We start from the raw sequence: 22,172 nt of genomic DNA, 5'->3' as shown, positions 1-22,172 counted from the left end.
AATTTAAAAAAATAATAAAGTTTATATGTTTCATCCCAGATAATATGTGTGCTAATAATTTTAAGGGCAACAGTATCAACTTCTAGCAAGGTGAAGGTAAAGCCTAATTACATATAAAGTCACATGCTCACTTAAATACAAAGCTAAACAGAGGAAAGAGAAGCACAGCTCAAGAACATAAGAAATACCTCTATGTCTCTTGTCTTTCATATCCATATCCTCACATCATTATATTCTTTATCAATCTTAAATCCTCTGGGATACTACATAGCTGCTTATTAAAGAGAGCTCTTATAAGCACTCCAACAATGTTCTTTCATTTCTCTAAATACACACTTGAAAAATGGCAATTCTTGGTGTGTGAGATGAACTTTGGAATCGGGTACTAATCTCAGCTCTGCCAGTCTATTAGCTGTGTCATCCTGGGTAAATTATTCATCAGTTCTGATTCTCTATTTGTTTACATATAAAATGACAATTACAACACCTACCTCAAAGAGGAGTTTTAAGATTGAAACTTAATCAAAATGTAATAAAATATATGCAAAGACCTCACATGGCACTTAAAACAGAATTTTTAATGACAAGTATCTGTAATAATTTTGTTATAGTATTTGTATTTACCCAATGCACTTTTTAGAATTATTCCATCCCATTTGGCTTCTTGCTCTTGGCCCTTCAACAAACCTGCTATTGATGAAAGTTCTGTGACGATGAAGGTAAATAAGTCCTGCTTTCAGGTTCACACTTCAGCCTTGGAAAAGGTCCATATGCCAGTAACTATCCTGATACTGGAGAACTGAAGACAAATACTTGGTTCATACCACTTTATGATGATCAACCTGAGAAATATTTAATTAAGATCCAATTTATTAATACCCAGGCAATGACAATACTTGTGGAAGCAGTTAGGAAGATGCCAAAAAACAAAAACCCAAAACAAAAACTTCTCAAAAGAAAACTCCACACATCTTCACATAAATGAGGAAGATTACATTTAAAACTCCATCTAATCAGTATCATTCTGCAGATTTTGAAAAGCTTTCTGCTCCAGTAGAAAAGGCAGGCTTCTTTTGCATTCATGTGAAAACTATGCCAGGTTGTACCTTTGAAGAAATGTTAGACAAATGTAGTTAATAGGAAGCACTTCTAGTTGTTAATTAATTAGATCACTCTAATCAAGAACTATTTTCTGAGAAACTTATTCCCAGCCTTGGGTCAGATGCTAAAGAAACAAATATGGTGAAGATAGACTTTGCCCTTTAGAAAGTCATTCAACAAGTGTTTATTGATTACCTATGGGATAATCAATGGTGAGCAAGACATGAGCTAACTAGTGGGATATATATACATATCTTTCCAGCCTCCTCAAGAAGGATGTGACAGATACAGGGTTTGAGAAAAATAAAATGTATATTCCCTGCCCCACTTCCAAAGTTTTTTTTATTCCTTGAAACAAAGAGCAGCTCCGGAAAGAATACATTGGTCTCTGTAGTCCATGAAAAACTGGAAATCTCGCTAGCATTAAGGAGAATTGTGAAGTGAGCAAAGTTATTTTCAATTCTCAAATCCAGGCTATTTAAACAGTTTTCTGGTCTCTCAGTTCCTATCTTTCTGAACTATTTTATTATTCAAAGGACTACTGTAGTGGTGATTCTAAAATATGAATCCAATTATATTATTGGATTATTATATTATTATAATTATTATTATTATTATATTATTATAATATCCAATTATATTATTCCCATGCTTAAATTTTTTCTTGGCCTCCTATTATCCGCACACAGAATTCTTTAAGATCTTGTTCTGTCAAGCCTTCTAGCCTCATCCTCTCTAAGACCCACATGTAGGGGTACCAGATTTAGCAAATAAAAATACCGTCTGCCCGGTTAAATTTAAATTTCAGATAAACAACAATTTTCGGTATAAATGTGCCTCCAATATTACAAAAGACACACTTACATTAAAATATTCATTGTCTATCTGAAATCCAGATTTCAGTGAGACATCCTGTGTTTTATTTGGCAGGCGGCGCTACTCATGCCAACCAGATGAATTAGCTTGCCAACCCCACTGGCCTCTTCATGCCTTCATCAGTTCTTGAGATCTTCTCCATCCTGCCCCTTATCCACATGATATTCTTCTGCTGCTTCTTCAAAAGCCAGTTATAGGCTCTGGAACTCTGCAAGTGTGAGCTTAGAATCCAGTGTGCTGTGGATGGGCCTGGCCACCTGTGTGCCTTGTTTAATATCTGGGCTTCTGCCCCAGTTCCTCTTCATCTTTTCCATTCTCCCTCCTGAAACTGGAGTTCTGCCCTGAACCCCAGTTTACTTGGCTAGGACCCACACATGGTTTTTCAACCTTGCCAATTTTCTCCCTGGGACTGTGGGGCTAGATCCTTTCTCCCAGCTGCTGGCTGGACTCCTGACTAAACTAGATGGATCACTGAAACCTGTCTCAGATGCTGTCACCTTCCTGTCTTGCCTACTACAAAGGCTGAACAAGAGCCTCAAATAAGATGAAGTTTGTGAAAGTGGTTTGTAAATTATGAAGTCTCTAGGATGGTAATTTAGATTGGAGACGACTTGCAAGCTCTTTACCTGGTCCTACATAGGAAAACTTCTCTCTAAAGTGCTCTGGATTTCCCTTGTGTCTGCTCATGCCTGGTGATATATAACGCTGAAAATGATGTGGAAATTTTCCATATGTCTTCTAATTTTGATTAGTGCATTCAACCACTCTGGCTATTATATTATAAATGAATCTAGAGCAGTGGCTTTAATTTTTAAAATTTTAATTTTATAATCCAAGATGCACTTCTTCATAACAGAAGCCAAAGTCTCATGAACTATGTCATACTTGGAGTGTGTGTACTGAACTCTGGTATTTTCTGCTCTATTTCATCTTTTTAAAAATTGGTTGTGTGAGTGTTGTCAGTCGTTTTAGTCATGTCCAACTCTTTGTGAACCCATGGACTGTGGCCTACCAGGCTCCTCTGTCCATGGGATTTTCCCAGCAAGAATACTGGAGTGGACTGCTATGCCTTCCTCCAGGGGATCTTCCTGACCCAGGGATGGAACCCATGTCTCCTGCGTCTCCTGGCTTCACAGGTGGGTTCTTTACCGCTGAGCCACCAGGGAAGCCAAAAATTGGTTAATCCACCATATTAATTTCATAACCCACTAATAGGTTGTGACTTGCATTTTGCTAAGCACTGATCTGCACAAGTCACTGAGGTTTCCTGTATTATCCAACTGACCAGGACAGCTGTCAAATGTCTACCTCATTTCGTGCAGTCTCCAATAGGAACACCTTGCCCACAAAAGGAGTTGAGGTGACCTCACTGAGGTAAGTCAGAGTTGCCCCTTTTCATAAGATCAGTAAGCAAAGTACTGCAGCTGGATTTTTTAACCTTCCTGGGGTTAATATACAAAATTTCTGGCAAGGCCAATTATAAAATTATTTGTTATTATTTGCAAAATTATTGCAAATGGAAACTACATTCATTTTCAAATAAAAGGATTTTGTTCGGGGGTGGGTGGGTGGGTGAAATTCTTTCTCCAACTAAAAAACAAAAATGTATTTCTGGTTGGGTAAAAGAGATTGTTACGTGTCTGAGATTCCACACTGATTTTTACAGTTAAATGTAAATGAGCGCTCTCTCCCTCTCTGCTATGATTTTAACTCTACTTTTGCTAAATGGTGAGCAGGTTAATCTGATGTTCAGAAACTGCACAACAGTAGATTCTAGAGAAAATAAATACAATGTAAAGAAAGGAAGTATTGTTCAAATGGGGTAGAAGGAGACAGTTTACCTAAGGAATTCTTATGATACAGAAAGTCAACCCAGTTGCTAGAATTTAGGACTTTGTCCCACCTTCCCACCCTCTTCTTTTACTCAGCGTACCTCTTTCATGCTTCTTTACAGTAGGGTTTTATTTTTGTCTGTCTTGTTGGCCTTGAAAACACCAGATCAGTGGTGGCACAAAAGCTGGATTGGAGAGATTTTAAGAGAGAACAGGAGAAGAGGAATTAGAGGCAGCTAGTATAGACAACTGTTTGGCCACAAAAGCTAGTCGCTAAATCGTGTCCAATTCTTGCAACCCCATAAATTATAGCCTGCCAGACTCCTCTGTATGTGGGATTCTCCAGGCAAGAAAACAAGTGGGTTGCCATTTCCTTCTTCATACGAAAGCTTTCAGAGAAGTAATTTGGTAATCAAACAAGAGAAATCAGGTCAAGGGGTGGTTTTTGCTTGCTTGTCTTCAAAGTGCTTGAAACAATTCATACACTGATGGAAATGATCCAGTAGAGGAAAAGTTCATGATGTAGGTTGGTGGAAGGATTTGCTGGCCTGGTGTTCTTGCATCCACTAGGGGAGGGGGAGAATGTGTAAGTGAAAGCTTTTATATAGGATCTCTGAGTGCTATGAGGGCAGGGTCTAACCTGGTACACCTTTATGGACATGTGGATTCTGACTCTTCAGTTTTCTTAAGAAAGAAGCACAGTCATGAGCTGAGAGTGAAGACAGGGGGAAAGAGAGGCTAGGGTGTAAAACATTCTAGTTAACAGAACGTGAACGTATGGCTGTAGAATGCAGGAGAGTGAACGGATCAGGGAGACAGTGGATATTAGCTGGGAAACAGTAAGGGCTTCTTACGTGACAAGCTTTGGAGGAGGCAATGGCAACCCACTCCAGTATTCTTGCCTGGAGAATCCCATGGACAGAGGAGCCTGGTGGGTGATAGTCCATAGGGTCACACAGAGTCAGACATGACTAAAGCAACTTAGCACACACAAGTGACAAGCTTGAAGTGAGACCAGTGTGGGTGGAAAGTTGAATTTGAACAAGGTTGTGATTTTCCCAATGAGTGTGACAGAATTAAGGTGATTGAGGGAGTTTGGGGAATTTTAGGCTTAGTGAAAAGGGAATGGAGGACCTCAAATGGTAATGGACAATAAGAAAAAATGGTGCCTAGGATGCTCCTCCCTCTGGTCTTTGCACGACTGGCTCCCTCTTGTGGTTCAGCCACTCTCTGATGTCACCTTTTAACTCTCTTCTGAGTACTTAAAGAATTTTCTTTTTACGCATAACTTGGAAACACTGCAAATTAGGTTCCCGACCACCTTAATAACCAGAATATCACCAAAAGGGAGTATCAGCATAAAGCGGGTGACATGAATTTTTTGGTTTCCCAGTACATATAAAAAATGTTAATACTATACTATAATCTAGGACTTCCCTCATAGCTCAGTCAGTAAATAATCTGCCTGCAATGCCAGGAGACATGAGTTCAATTCCTGGGCCAGGAAGATCCCCTGGAGAAGGAAATGGCAACCCACTCCAGTATTCTTGCTTGGAGAATCCCATGGACCCAGGAGCCTGGCAGGCTACAGTCCATAAGGGTTGCAAGAGTCGGACACGACTTAGCGACGAAACCACCACCACCATACTGTAATCTATTAAGTGTGCAGTGGCATTTTTGTCTTAAAAAATGTGCAGACCTTAATTTAAAAATACTTTAGTTCTAAAAAGAGAAAAGCTAATCATCATCTGAACCTTCAATGAGTTTTTTTTCTTGTGGAGAGTCTTGCCTCGATGTTGATGGTTGCTGAATGTTGAGATGGCTGTGGCAATTTCTTAAAGCAACAATGAAGTTTGCCAAATTGATTGGCTCTTTCCTTCACAAAATATTTTTCTGTAGCATGCCATGCTGTTTGATAGCATTTTACTCATAGTAGAACTTCTTTCAAACTTGGAGTCAGTTCTCTCAAACTCTTCCACTGCTTCATCAACTAAGTTTATGTAATATCCTAAATCCTTTGTTGTCATTTAAACAGTCTTCTCAGCATCTTCACCAGGAGTAGATTCCATCCCAAGAAATCACCCTCAGGCTTCCCTGGTAGCTCAGTGGTAAAAAGAAAAAAATCCACTTGCTAATGCACATAACACGGATTTGATCCCTGATTCCAGGAAGATCCCACATGCCTTGGAGCAACTAAGCCCATGTACTACAACTATTGAGTCTGTGCTCTAGAGCCTGGGAGCTGCAACTACTGAGCCCATGTGTCACAACTACTGAAACCTTCACGTCCTGGAGCCCAGGCTCTGCAACAAGAGAAGCCACTGCAGTGAGGAACCCGAGCACCACAACTAGAGAAAACCCTTGGGCAGCAATGAAGACCCAGCACAGCCAAAAATAAAATAAATAACGAATTAAAATTGTTTTAAAAAGAAATCTCTTTCTTCCCTCATTCATAAGAAACAACTCTTCATCCACTAAAATTTTAAATTGATGTTACAGCAATTTAGTCACATCGTCAGGCTCCATTTCTAATTCTGCTTCTCTTGCAGTTTTCATCACATCTGCAATTACTTCCTCCACGGAAGTCTTGAACTCCTCAAAGTCATCCATGAGGGCTGGAATCAACTTCTTCTAAACTCCTGTTAATGCTGATATTTTGACCTTTTCTCATGAATCACAAATATTCTTAATGGCATCTAGAATACTGAATTCTTTCCAGAAGGTTTTCAATTGACTTTGCCCAGATCCATCAGAGGAATACTATTTATGGCATCTATAGCCTTATGAAATGCATTTCTTAATAAAACTTGGAAGCGGAATTACTGTACTCCTTGAGCCATAGACTGTAGGGTGGATGTTAGTAGGCATGAAAACATTTATCTCATTGAATGTTTCCATCAGAGCTCTGGGTGACCAGGTGCATTGTTAATAAATATTAATATTCTGAAAGGAATCTTTTTTTTTTTCTGAGCCATAGGTCTTAAGAGTAGGTCTCAACCCTGGGCTTAAAATATTCAGTAAATCATTTTGTCAGCAGGTGTGCTATCATCCAGGTTTTGTTGTTCCATTGATAGAGCCCAGGAAGAGTAGATTTAGCATGGCTCTTAAGGACCCTCAGATTTTCAGAATGGTAAATGAACATTGGCTTCAACTTAAAGTCACCAGCTACATCAGCCCCTAATAACAAGTGTCTTTGAAACTTTGAAGCCAAACATTGACTTCTCCTCACTAACCGTGTAAGTCCTGGGTGGTATCTTTTCCCTAGAGAAGGCTGTTTTGTCTACATTAAAAATCTATTGTTTAGTGTGGTGGTGGTTAGGTCACTAAGTTGTGTCTGACTCTTGTGACCCCATGGACTATAGTTTGCCAGGCTCCTCTGTGGGATTCTCCAGGCAAGAATACTGGAGTGGATTGTCATTTCCTTCTCCAGGGGATCTTCCCGAACCAGGAATTGAACCCAGGTTTCTTGCATTACAGGCAGATTCTTTACCAACTGAACTACAAAGGAAACCCAGATTGTTTAGTGTATCTACTTTCATTAATTATTTTAGCTGGATCTTCTACATAACTTGCTGCAGCTTCTGAGCCTCAGCACTTCCTGCTTCCCTTTGCACTTTTATGTTATGGAGATGGCTTTTTTCCTTCAACTTCATGGACCAACCTCTGCTAACTTTAAACATTCCTTCTGCAGCTTCCTCACCTCTCTCAGCCTTCATAGAATCAAACGGAGTTGGGGCTTTGCTCTGGATTAGGCTTTGACTTAAAGGGATGTTGACCACTGAAACTTTCTCCATATCAGCAATAAGGATGTTTTGCTTTCTTATGATTTCTGTGTTTGTTGGAGTGGCACTTTTAACTTCCTTCAAGTACCTTTCCTTTGCATTCACAACTTGGCCAACTGTTTGGTGCAAGACGCCTAGTTTTTAGCCATTCTCAGATTTCAACATGCCTTCCTCATTAAACTTAATCATTGCTAGCTTTTGGTCTAAAGTGAGAAATGTATGACTCTTCCTTATCACCGTAGGGTTATTAATTGGCCTAATTTCAATATTGTTGTGTCCCAGGGAATAGGGAGTCCTAAGATGAGAAAGAGAAATAGAGGAAAAGCTGGTCAGTGGAGTCTCAGAGCACATACGTTTATTAAGTTTGCCATCCTATATAGGCACAGTTCATGGTGCCCCAAGACAATTACAACAGTAACATCGAAGATCGCTGATCACAGGTCACCATAACAGATATAGTAATAATGAAAAAACTTGAAATATTGCAAGAATTACTAAAATGTGACACAGAGAGAAGAAATGAGAAAATGCTGTTGGAAAAAATGGTGCTGATAGACTTGCTTGACACAGAGTTGCCACAAATCTTTAATTGTAAAAAATGCAGTATTGGAACTTCCCTGGTGGTCCAGTGGTTAAGATGCATACTTCCACTGCAGAGGGCACAGGTTTTATCCCTGGTCAGAGACTAGATCCTACACGCTGCAATTAAGATTGATAATCCCACGAGCAACAACTAAGATCTGGCACAGTCAAACAAATTTAAAAAAAGAAAAAGAAAATCAACATACAATTAAAAAAATACAGGGCATGCAAAGTGCAGTAAAATGAGATAATCTTGTACTTTCTTTTATCAGTCATCTACATATGTAACTATATAGTATCTATCTCTGTATCTCTTACCTATCTATAGCTCTACCTTGCTTTCTGTCATCTATTTATCTATCTCTGTATCTATTCATCCATCTATCTATCTGTCTATCAGTTGAAGAATGATCTGTTTCATACAACTAGAATATAAGCCCCCAAATAGTAAGTACTTTGCCCATAATGTTGATTATCTTATTGCCACAGCACTTATCTGGCACAAAAAAGACCAAAAAGTATATACTAGAAGAACAATGAATAACTAGAATATGATTTTAAGGTCTTTGCCATCCCAGTCACGCTTTTCTGCTTGTGTTCCTGTTTTTTGGTTTTCTCTTTCTAACTTCTACCAAGCCAAAGAAGATCCCCGCCCGCCATAAGATTAGTACTGCTTGCTAGACTATATACTTCTGGTCTCCTATGAGGCCTTCTGAGGGTGTAAACAGGAGAGCGCAAGGCAAATTTTACCAGAGTTATGCAGAGCCATGCAGGTGTTGCAGTGGTGAGCCCAAAAGTGTGTCTTAAAGACACAATAGCTTTCTGTTTTGTTTTGTTTAAAACAGGCTTATTTAGTTTAATTTAGATGCTGTAAAATTCACCCATTCTATAGTAAATCTTGTTGAGTTTTAGTGAGTTCATACAATTATTTGGCCATTGCCACAGTTCAATTTTAGAACACTTTCATCACCAGAAAAAATTCCCTTGTTCCTATTTGCAATCCATCTCCCTCCCACCCTCAGTCTTAGGCAATCACTGATCTTTTTGTTTCTATAGTTTTGCATTTTCTAAAATTTTCATATAAATGGAATCATACAATATGTAGTCTTTTGGGTCTGCCTCCTTGCATTTAGCATAATGCTTTTATTGTGTGTAGTACACTACCCTATAGATATACAACATCTTACTTACTGACTGGCCATTTGGTAAACACTGTTTCCAGTTTGAGGGCTGTTGTGAATAATACTCTTTTGTGACCCCATGTACTGTAGCCCTCCAGGTTCCTCTGTCCATGGCATTTCCCAGGCAAGAATACTGGAGGAGGTTGCCATTTCCTTCTCCAGGAGGTCTTCCTGACTAAGGTATCAAACCTGTGTTTCCTGTGTCTCGTGCATTGGCAGGTGGATCATTTACCCCTGAGCCACCAGGCTATAAATTGTTTTCCTGGTGATTCAGTGGTAAAGAATCCTCCTGCTAATGCACGAGATACAGGTTTGATCCCTTGTCCAGAAAGATCCCATGTGCCGTGGAGCAAATAAGTCTGTGTGCCACAGTTACTGAACCTGTGCTCTAGAGCCCTTGAGCCACAACTTCTGAGTTTCATGCTGCAACTACTGAAGCTTGCATGCCTAAAGCCCATGCTCCACAACAAGAGAAACCACTGCAATGAGAAGCCTGCACAATGCAACTAGAGAATAGCCCACACAGCAACGAAGACCCAGCACAGCCATAAATAAATAAATAAAAATCTCGTGGCTCAGCTGGTAAAGAATCCACCTGCAATGCGAGAGTGAAGTGAAGTCGCTCAGTCGTGTCCGACTCTTTGCGACCCCGTGGACTGGTAGCCTACCAGGCTCCTCTGTCCATGGGATTCTCCAAGCAAGAATACTGGAGTGGGTTGCCATTTCCTTCTCCAGAGGATCTTCCCGACCCAGGGATCGAACCCAGGTCTCCCGCATTGCAGGCAGATGCTTTAACCTCTGAGCCACCAGGGAAGCCAATGTGGGAGACCTGGGTTTAATCCCTGGGTTGGGAAGATCCTCTGGAGAAGGGAAAGGCTACCAGTATTCTGGCCTGGAGAATTCCATGGAATGTACAGTCCATGGGGGTCACAAAGAGTCGGACACGACTGAGCAACTTTCACACACAAATCTTAAAATACTGCTATAAATATTTGCATACAGGTGTTTTTGTGGACATACATTTTCATTTCTCTGGGGTAGATACTTAGAAATTGAATTGTTAGGTCAAATGATTAGCACAAGTTTAACTTTTTAAAAGTGCGAAATAGTTTTCCAAAGTGGATGTCTTAGTTTATAATCCCATTAGCAGTGTGTGTGTTTCTTCGAATCTTCACCAATATTTGGTCAGACTTTTTAATTTTAGTCATCCCAGTAGGTATGTAGTGTCATATCCTTTTGGTTTTAATTTGCATTTTTCTAAAAAGAGAGAGAGATTTAATAAGAATGTATTTAAGATTCCAAATGAACCAGCACCAATTACATGAAAGCTTAAAACAAAGTTATAAAGCAGTTTAATTTTTATTTTCTATTATTATAAAGTGATCAAAGATTTGAAGAGAATATACAAAGATGTTAAACAGTATTTTATAAAAGTCCACAAAGTACAATAAGAGAAATGTTTCAAATCATTTTTTTTTTCCTGTTTTGGACATGTCAGAAAGTGTATCTTCAGGTTCTAGATCTTCTAATTCAGCGTTTCATCTTCCTAAGAGAATCTTAGTAGAAGAATAGAAAGAGAAGAGCAAGAAATTTAGTGGCGCTTGGTAAATCCTTAAACTTTTTAAAAGATATAATCTTGAAACATATGAAGCTAGAGAAAAAGTAAAATAAGCAATTTTAAATATAATCTTCCTTCTTTGCAGGGACTGAATTATAAATGGAATCAAACAATATGTACTCATTTGTGTCCTGCTCAGTATAGTTTTGAGATTCATCAATGTTAATATGAGTATCAATTTCTTGTTATTCTGATTCTTATTGTGCTTTTAAAAACAAAAACAAAAAAATCACAATTTCTTTATCCATTCTCCTATTGGCAACATTTTGTTTCCAGGTTTAATTATTATGAATAAAGATGCCATAAATGTTACTATAATGATTTTTCGTGTACGTATATTTTCATTTCTCTTGGGTAGATGCTTGAAAGGGGAATTCCTGGACACAGAGTGGGTATATTCTTTACAGTAAACTCCCAAACAGTTTACCAAAGTGGTTGTACCATTTTATCCCCAACTAGCAACGTACACAAGTTCTAGGGGCTCCATCTCACTGCTAACACTTGGTATTTGTCATTGCCTTAACATGTAGCCATTCTAGTGGATGAGAAATGGTATCTCATGGTTTAAATTTGCATTTCTCTAATGAATAATGAGGTGTTCATACAAATTTACATGGTATTAACATGAACACTGATAAAACCTGTTTTGTTTGTACGCAGTTCAGTTCAGTCATCAGTCGTGTCCGACTCTTTGCGACCTCATGAGCTGCAGCACGCCAGGCCTCCCTGTCCATCACCAACTCCTGGAGTCCACCCAAACCCATGTCCATCAAGTTGGTGATGCCATCCAGCCATCTCATCCTCTGTCGTCCCCTTCTCCTCCTGCCCCCAATCCTTCCCAGCATTAGGGTCTTTTCCAATGAGTCAACTCTTCACATGAGGTGGCCAAAGTATTGGAGTTTCAGCTTCAACATCAGTCCTTCCAATGAACACCCAGGACTGATCTCCTTTAGGATGGACTGGTTGGATCTCCTTGCAGTCTAAGGGACTCTCAAGAGTCTTCTCCAACACCACAGTTCAAAAGCATCAATTCTTCAGCGCTCAGCTTTCTTCACTGTCCAATTCTCACATCCATACATAACTACTGGAAAAACCATAGCCTTGACTAGACGGACCTTTGTTGGCAAAGTAATGTCTCTGCTTTTAACTAGTGATTCATATATTTTCTTTTTTGAACTGTTTGTTTTGAAATCAAGTCTTCATTTTTAAAAACTGGATTTTCTTTTTGTTATTGATTTGGAGGAGTTCTTTAGTTGACTTCTGTTTGAGCTACGCTATACCTGCTTCTGTTATTCTTATACAGTCAGTAAGAATTTGTAACTTATAACTGCCCAGTGTTAGTATCGCTATGGAGAATGAGGGGAGAGAGAATACTGGTATGCAGGGGTGCAGAGGGGCAGAGAGAGAGCTTTCTCTGGAGGCTTGAGAGTACACTGGATGGTCAAGAGGAGCCAAGCTGGTAGCGGGCAGGCTGAGTGAGTCATGGAAAGAGACCTACAGCCACTCTCTTGGAAGGAGTTCCCTAAAATGGGGACTCCTTCATTTTGGGGAGGTGCTGGACTTTCATGTAGCTCCAAGAACAGGGACTCAGATTAAACATGTATGTATATGTATGTGTACATATCTGTGTATGTATCTCTATTATACATGTATATGTATTATATATATAAAATAGCCAGAATAAATATACATATATATATCGCCAGAGGCTGGTGTACTTGGATACTTATGTGTTAAAGACACAATTCAAGCCCTTAAAAAGATTTTTTTTTTTTTTGCTTTATTGAAGTATAGATGATTTACAATGGTATGTTAATTTCTGCTGTACAAAGTGATTCAGCTATTCATACATATATATAGTATATGTACTATTTTTCCTATTTTCTATTATGGTTTATTACAAGATATTGACTATAGTTCTTTGTGCTATACAGTAGGAACTTGTTTTTTATCAGGCCTTTTTATAAATGACCTAGAAAACTAATATGTGACCCAACTTCTGCCTCTGTGAACTCCCCAAGGAGGGCAACAAATTCTTTCCAGAGTTTTTTAGAATAGAGAAAATTTAACTGTGATGCTATAGAACATTGGCACCTCTGTTGTGTTCTCAGGTCTCCTCTCAAAAGTTGCTTGCTTAGGTTACAGGTACAATTAGCAAACTATGTCTTTCATGTATGGGTAGATATAAAGCTAGTGGACGTGATGGAATTCCAGTTGAGCTATTTCAAATCCTAAAAGATGATGCTGTGAAAGTGCTACACTCAATGCCAGCAAATTTGGAGAACTCAACAGTGGCCACAGGACTGGAAAAGGTCAGTTTTCGTTCCAATCCCAAAGAAAGGCAATGCCAAAGAATGCTCAAACTACTGCACAATTACACTCATCTCACACACTAGCAAAGTAACGCTCAAAATTCTCCAAGCCAGGCTTCAACAGTACATGAACCGTGAACTTCCAGATGTTCAAGCTGGTTTTAGAAAAAGCAGAGGAACTAGAGGTAAATTGCCAACATCCATTGGATCATCCAAAAAGCAAGAGAGTTCCAAAAAACATCTATTACTGCTTTATTGACTATGCCAAAGCCTTTGACTGTGTAGATCACAACAAACTGTGGAAAATTCTTCAAGAGATGGGACTACCAGACCCCCTCACCTGCCTCTTGAGAAATCTGTATGCAGGTCAGGAAGCAACAGTTAGAACTGGACATGGAACAATAGACTGGTTCCAGATCAGGAAAGGAGTACGTCAAGGCTGTATATTGTCACCCTGTTTATTTAACTTATATGCAGAGTACATCATGAAAAATGCTGGACTGGATGAAGCACAAGCCGGAATCAAGATTGCTGGGAGAAATACCAATAACCTCAGATATGCAGATGACACCACACTTATGGCAAAAAGTGAAGAACTAAAGAGCCTCTTGATGAAAGTGAAAGAGGAGAGTGAAAAAGTTGACTTAAAACTCAACATTCAGAAAAGTAAGATCATGGCATCTGGTCCCATCTCTTCATGGCAAATAGATGGGGAAATAATGGAGACAGTGAGAGACTTTATTTTGGGGGGCTCCAAAATCACTGCAGATGGTGACTGCAGCCATGAAATTAAAAGACACTTGCTCCTTGGAAGAAAAGTTATGACCAAACTAAACAGCATATTAAGAAGCAGAGACATTATTTTGCCAACAAAGGTCCATCTAGTCAAAGCTTTGGTTTTTCCAGTAGTAATGTCTGGATGTAAGAGTTGGACTATAAAGAAATCTGAGCGCCGAAGAATTGATGCTTTTGAACTGTGGTGTTGGAGAAGACTCTTGAGAGTCCCTTGGACTGCAAGGAGATCCAACCAGTCCATCATAGAGGAAATCTGTCCTGAATATTCATTGCAAGGACTGATGCTCAAGCTGAAACTCCAATACTTTGGCCACCTTAAGCGAAGAACTGACTCGTTTGAAAAGACCCTGATGCTGGAAATGATTGAAGGTGGGAGGAGAAGGGGACAGGGGATGAGAGGGTTGGATGACATCACCAGCTCAATGGACATGAGTTTGAGTAAGCTCCAGGAATAGGTGATGGACAGGAAAGCTTGGCGTACTGCAGTCCATGGGGTCGCAAAGAGTCAGACACGACTGAGTGACTGAACTGAACTGAACTTAGAGACTTATTATTATTACCGGCTTTAATGTGACTGTGGCTTAAGTCTTATTATTTTTGGACTTCAGTCTTTACTGTCATTATTAGATCTGCTGATCATCAGTCATTTCAGAGCCAAGACCAATAAAACACCAGAAACTGAAATACAAAGGACTGTATGATCAACTCTGTTATTCAGGGATTCAGTAATCCAAGCCCCCAATTTAGAATTTATTAGAATTTCCCCATTGTATATGCATTCGAGTTTAACTCTGTTGTGTCAGTAGCAAAAGATTTGGCAAAGCAAAACGATAAGGTTGCAGGAGGAATGTTCACTCAACTAAAGTAAACAGTAGGATGAGAACATTGGGAACTCATTAGAGGTTTCTATGTACTTGAACAATTAGAAGCATGCATGTATTACACAAAGATACCACAATCTATTTTGTCAATTTAGTTTCCTCTCTGTCTCCTTCATTAGACAGTGCTTGGTTGAGCAGGAACAATGCTCGAGCACAGAGTAGATACTTAGCAGGTATCAGCAGGTTCTTCCATGTAGCATGGATGGCTCATGTGTTATTCAGATTCATGGATCCCTATATGTGTTTATGTGTGTGTGTGTGTGTGTGTGTGTGTGTGTGTGTGTGTGTAAAACTGTCTCTGTAGGGTTCATTGATCTGTAGTCAGGAGTGCAAGAGGTTTGTTAGAGATAACATTTGTAAAAGATAACAGAGGGGAAGAAGCAGAACTGTGCAGAAAAAACCTCAGAGCCTGATCTGAAAGTGTGTCGGATGACCGGCTGGGAAGCTGTAGAACCAAGACTGTCCCTCAGAAGAAGTCCCCATGGGGCAAAAACTACCAGGCTCAGTCTCCCACCATGCTGAAGTTGTTGGTCAGGGTCTGCTGAAAAGGAGCAGCATATCCTTAGCTCACAAGATTATCCTGAGGCAGATCCTGAAGATGCTAACTGGAGGCTGTCAGCTAACAGAACTCCAGGCAACAGAGGAGCATCTTTTTTCTTGAAGGGAGATCTGAGTGATACACCTCTGTGCTTGCCACAACTTACCAAGATCATGACTCCCCACCAACTATGCAAATTCAGATGTGAGGCAACTGACCCTGTCTACCACTTCTCAGAACATCTCCCCATTTCTCTTCTGACGAGGTGTGTAGGAGACAGGGAACTCCGTTTTGCAAGGGTGCCCCGTGTCCCCAGTGTTGAGTTTACATTATGATGGTCAGTCAACCAGTTGGAAGAATCTGTGAATTGCCACTGTGGTCCACCACCAGTAGGAAGTGCCAAACCCCAGCCAGGGCAGGGAAAGATTTGAATGGCATCAGCTGACCCCCCAAATCCCCTGGCTGACTGATCTGGTTTGCCCTGGTCATTTCAGTAATCTCAGAATACCAAGGCCTCACATTTTACACAAGTGAATTTTATGGCCACACCAAGATGGGATTTTATTGTATCTTTATTTTCAATTATAAAAGTCAAATGTGGCTTTTGTAGAAAATTTACACAACCTGTTCTAGGGACTAAAGCAAAAATCATTCATAAGATCACCTCCCAAAGGCAATTATTAGCAATTTTGTGTTTTCTCTTTCAGTCACAAACATAAAATATTCCCCATCCCCTTGTTTGTCAAATGTCATGTACATTTCACAAAGACAGACCATTCTTGCACATTTTTTACCACATCCTGAGGCTGGGCTGAGAAGTTCCCAGCACTAGAGACAGATGGCAGAGTGGCTTAGAGGAAAGAGTGTGGGCTGAAGGCGGTGGAGCAGTCAACTTCCAAAGCTGTATTTTACTTTGAGCACTCTTTGAGGGTAGAACGGAGGGTCCAGGGGCCTCATCACGAAAGGACTTCTTCCCTCTCTTTGGCTTGGAGTCAGGTTGGGCTTATGAATGTTTTACAGGTTTTGGAAAAACATGGGGCTAAGGCAAACTCACGCTTTAGGTCCATGCATGTGTATGACCGTCAGCCGTGCCATCACACAGAATGGCAGACTCACTCATCTAGCTAGCTTTTAATAAGTGCTTACTGTGTGATTGAACATGTCTCTTGCCCTCAAAGAGTATAAAGTCTAGTGATGGAGGCAGAAAAACTGACCTTAAAAATATATCCTGTTAACCTCTAATTAGTGAGAGGTACATGGTACCATGAGAAAATAAAGGAGGGAGAGTTTATCTGCACATAAATGTCAGGTCTCCATGACTGAGAGAAAGGGGCAGTCCAGGATGAGAAAAGACCATGTAAAGCACAAGAGTGAGAGGTGTTCTTGGGGAAGACAGTGATGCTTAGTGAGATAAAAAACTGCCTGCCAAAGGGATGGTGGTCTGCTCTATTAATTTCATTGAATTAATAAAGCAATGACTAGGAAGCATTCCATATTTTTTGCTCAACGAGGACCAGCAGTGGGACAGCCAGGGCACCAGGCATGTCATCCAGTTATATTGAGTGGCTGAAGGGCATGTCCTTGCTAGTTAGGGCATATCCCTGCTAGTTAGGGCCTGACAAAATGTGGTCCACTGGAGAAGGGAATAGCAAACCACTTCAGTATTCTTGCTTTGAGAACCCTACAGACAGTATGAAAAGACAAAAAGATATGACACTGAAAGATGAACCCCTCAGGTGGGTAGGTGCCCAATATTCTACTGGGGTAGAGTGGAGAAATAGCTACAGAAAGAATGAAGAGACTGAGCCAAAGATGGCATCACTGACTCATAGGACGTGAGTTTGAGCAAACTCAGGGAGAAAGTGACGGACAGAGAAGCCTGGGGTGCTGCAGTTCATGGGGTCGCAAAGAGTCGGACACAACTTAGCGACTGACCAACAATAAAAGCAAGAAACTTCACTGGTGGTCCAATGGCTAAGACTCAGGCTCCCAATGCAGGGGGCTCAGGTTCACTCCCTGGTTAGGCAGCTAGATCCCACATATCACAATTAAAGCTCCAGCATGGCACAACAAAGATTGAGGATCCCATGTACTACAGCTAAGACCTGGCACAGCCACATAAATAAATAAAAAAATTTAAAAAACACAACAATGACTGATTGCTTTTTAGGTATTGGGCTGGGGATACAAATTAAATAAGATGGAATTTTAAGTCAAATCTTATTGAAATGAGCCAGGAAACACTGATTGAGACCTAGCAGAATCTGTAATTTTGGGAGTTCCACTATGGCGGCTCTCAAAGTCCAACTCAAGCCAGTTACAATAGTTTCAGTAGTACCAAATTCTTGGTCTTCCTGTCCAAGAGAAGTTACATCTGAAATATAAAAATTAACCAAATAATTTAGCTTTTAATACCTTTTAAACAAACTCTTTCAAGAAGGTGTAGTTTTAAAACATCTAATGCACATATACTGTTGCAGGCTGAATTGTGTTCCTCTCCAAGTTCATACATGGAATCTTTAACCCTCAGTACCCCCAGAATGTGACTAGAATTGGAAATAGGGCCTTTAAAGAGGTGATTGGAAAAAAAAAAAAAAAAAGATGACTAAGTTAAAATAGGCTGTTAAAGTGGACCTTAATCTGATCTGACATATGGCCTTTTTTCAGTTTCCTTTTTGCTGTGCTGGTTCTTCACTGATGCTTGTGGTGGGTTTTGTCTAGTTGCGATGCTCAGGCTTCTCATTGCAGTGGCTTCTCTTGTTGCTGAGCACAGGCTCGGGCTTCAGTACCTGCAGCACGCGGGCTCAGTAGTTGTGGCTCTCAGGCTCTAGAGCTCAGGTTTGGGAGTCGCGGCACCCAGGCTTGGTTGTTCTGCAGCATGTAGGATCTTCCTGGACCAGGAATCAAACCCATGTCGCCTACATTGGCAGACGGATTCTTAACCACTGGACCACTAAGGAAGTCCCAACATGCGTCCTTTTAGTGTTGGAAATTTGGACACAAAAAGAAAGAATAGAAACATGACCACAAGAAGAAGGACCATGTGGAGATCACAGCTTGAAGGCAGTCATCTGTAGACCAAGGAGGAGGGGCTCAGGAGAAACCAACACCTTGATCTTGAATTTCCAGCTTCTGTTAAGTCACTTGGTCTTTGGCATCTTGTAGAGCAGCCCTGGAAAACTATATTAGTATATATGTGTGTATATCTATATATGATCTGGCAGATGTGTACCTGCATTTTAAAGTATACTTTTGCTTTTTTTGTGGTTAAGAGTACTTCATCCTGTACAAATCAGGAACCTTGCAGAATTTTTGAGCAGAGTAGTGACAAGATCAGATCTCTGTTCTAGAAAGAGAATTCTGATGTCGGACAGGAGACTGGAGGGAAGGTGCTGGAATCTAATGAGGAGGTGGTTGTTCTAAACCACACCATGAGAACCCTGAACACCGTAACTTGAAAACAGCCCCTGCTTGCTACAACTAGAGATAAGCCCTCACAGCAACAAAGATCCAACACAATAAAAAATAAATAAAAAACAAAATTATATTTTAAAAAAAGGCTGGTGATCTGCTTAGGGCTTTTTCTTTCTTTGGGTCTTGATTTACCCATCTGTAAAACAGAGAGGGGAAGAAAACTAATATTAAGAGTAACTCTGTCCTGTTAGGTACAAGACACTATGTACTCATATACTCATTATCCTATTCAATCCTCTGAATAAATCTGTGAAATGTTACTCCACATGTTTGATAGATGAGAAAAACTTAGTTTATCCAAGAAGGCAGGGTTTAAACTTGAGTCTAAAGTTTCATGGCCCATGATTTCTAAGGTGCCTTCCAAGACCAAAATGCTGTAATTCATGTGTCTGAAACATTTGTCTGAATCAACACTGATGACTTATCAAGCTGCACTAGTTAAGACAATAGATTTTCCAGTGATTACTAAGCGGCTCCGGAAGAACCACTCACCCTTCAGGGAAATGTGGTTTCTCGCTGGAAGAGAATGTAGCACATAAAGGGTGGCCAACAGTTTCTGCACAGCAGATGGCATTTTCTTAGGTTGAAATTATAGAAATCTTGAATTTGGCAAATGCTCTAGGCATTGTGAATAATGAATGCTCTGAATCTTCGATTGCTTTAGGAGTGGAACAAGCATGTTAGACCCCCAGCTAAAGGGGCATCTTTCTTCATCGCTAATTTTTTAAATATTTATTTTTTATTTATTTAGCTGCATCAGGTCTTAGGTGCAGCATGCGAGATCTTCAGTCTTTGTGTGACATGCAGAATCTTTAGCTGCAGCATGCAACTGTTCCCCGGCCAGGGATTGAATCTAAGCCCCCTGCATTGGGAGTGCAGAGTCTTAAGCTACTAGACCACCAGGGAAGTGCCAAAGGGGCATCTTTTGATGTTGCTGCTAAAAAGATCGCCTTCTATATTGACACAAAGCAAAGAAGAATAATCCAGGTCCCCCAATCCCAAGGCTAGTGTTCTTTCATTGTTCTCAAATAGTTTATGTGCTGGTTGGAAAAATATGTACAGTACATACCTGTTCATTCGTTCACTCAGTGACTCAAAAGCACTTTGGGGGCCCTTTTGATGTGTCAGCCCTAGAGATATAAAAGTAAGGTTTCTTATGAGTTCATTGCGTGCCTCCCAATTCATATGTTGAAGCCCTAATCCCTGCACCTCAGAATGTAACTGTATTTGGACATAGAATCTTTAAGGAGGTGATTATGTTAAAATGGGGTCCTTGGGGACACGTATGACTGTTGTCCTACAAAGAAAGAAATTAGGACACAGACACATAACAGACAGAGGGATGACCATGTGAAGATGCAAGGCAGTGGCCAACTGCAAACCAGGGAGAGAAGAAACCAACGTTGCTGACAGCTTCATCTTGGCCTCCAGACTGGTGAGAAAGTTAACTTCTGTTGTTTAAGCCCTCCCGTGCATGGTATTTTGTTACAGCTGCCCTGGTAGACTAATAGTCTTCCTGCTTTGAAGAACGTTCAAGAAAACAAAGAAAGCTTTAAGCCACAGAGGGGTGCCCAGGAGGCAGGGCGCCCAGAGGTGGGACTTCAGCTTCAGACTGCAGAGGATGGGGAGGGGGGCGGTGTCAGGAGACAGTGTCTAGACAAGCATCACTGCAGCAGAGTCCTCAAAGATTTGTAGGAGGTAACCAGGAGTCAATGTGAGCAGAAGCTGAGGGAACCGCTGGAGACAAGAAAGAACACGGCACCTGTAGGGAACAGCAGGTCCTTCAAGATGGAACGATGGGAGAATATGTGAGTGTGATTGTGTGGTTCTGACACAAGCACAGTAGGAGTTCAGAGACAGGAGGCATTATTAAGGACAACAAGGATGATATTTTTATAAGCACTTTACAGTCTGTAACATAATTTCTCAGACCTTCTTTCTCAGTGGCAACAGGAGAGTTGAACCATTTTATACTCCTGGCAAACGAGGGTTGAGAGACTGAATGGCTTGGCTGCAGCCTTACAGGAAATTAGCGGCAGAGTCGAGTCTAAAGTTCAGGGCCTTTTCCTCCCAAGTCCAGGTGGGATGGGGGTGTCAGAGGGCCAAGCTGAGCTGTTTGCTTGCCTCTGACTTTGCTCATAGGGCTGCACACAGAGCAGCCTGGGGAAAGAGACACCTAGGTTCAGTGGGTCCTACAGAATGGGAAGAAACTGGAGCGGAGCCCCACAACACTTAACATACCACCATCGGGGGCAGAGAAGAGATCGCTGGCCTGTGCTTATCTTCTCACTCATCCTGTCCCTCCTGAAAGGGTGTCTAAGGTCCAGTGGAGACAAGAGTAATGACATGCCCATCACCTCTCCCTGCCCTGCTTGGCTCTCAAGCAGAACATTTTGTAACTCCAGGAACCCCATCTAGAGATGGACATTGTGCAACATGGCAGGAGAATCCCCTTAGGGCTGATGTGATAGGTGAAAGGAGACTCAAGAAGTGCTAGGTGTTTTACAAATACAAGGGAATATTTTTATCTGTTTGGGATGGCTTGCATTTAGGCCCCTGAGAAAGGGAGAAGGAAAGGTTTTGAACACTCATTTCTCCCACACTCCTTGCCTGTTTCCCTGGAGCAATGCTGTAGGCATTCACCCCCAACCCCCACCTCCCCCATCTCTTGGCTTTAACTGCTTTCCTGGTTCTGGCCTGAATATCAACTGCCAGTGCCTGGGTTTCTTTGGCAGAGGGCGCTCTCCAGAGGGCTTCCCAGGTGGCTCAGTGGTAAACAATCTGCCTGCCAGAACAGGAGACTTGGGTTCAATCCCTGGGTCAGGAAGATCCCCTGGAGGAGGGCATGGCAACCCGCTCCAATATTCTTGGCTGGAGAATCCCATGGACAGAGGAGTCTAGTGGGCCACAGTCCATGGGGTTGCAAAGAGTCAGACACGACCGAGCATACAAGCACAGGTTTCTCCAGACTCTGGTGACCATCGTGCCCTCACCCGTGCAGACTGGGACTTCCAGGGAGTTCATGCCCCCTGGGAATAGCTCTCTACTGTCCTCTAATGGGATTTGGTGGATAAGCACCCCAGCTCCTTCCTCTCTTGTAGGGTAACTACACTGACTCCCAGAGTTCTCCAGCCAGATAAAGCACTGTTTGTCCATAGTGGTGACTTAATATCACAACAGTTGTGGGCGTCTGCTCCTTC

General features: G+C 41.1%; 1 pseudogene; it reads right to left on the bottom strand.

Moving 5' to 3' along the window:
- Window positions 1-5,561: 5,561 nt before the first annotated feature.
- On the bottom strand, window positions 5,562-21,996 carry LOC133074554 (tigger transposable element-derived protein 1-like; annotated as a pseudogene).
- Between the last annotated feature and the right edge of the window lie 176 nt (window positions 21,997-22,172).

Source organism: Dama dama, chromosome 20, assembly GCF_033118175.1.
Source record: "Dama dama isolate Ldn47 chromosome 20, ASM3311817v1, whole genome shotgun sequence".
Taxonomy (NCBI): Eukaryota; Metazoa; Chordata; class Mammalia; order Artiodactyla; family Cervidae; genus Dama; species Dama dama.
Note: the sequence above shows the minus strand (reverse complement) of the source record. Positions and strands in the feature narration are given on the sequence as shown.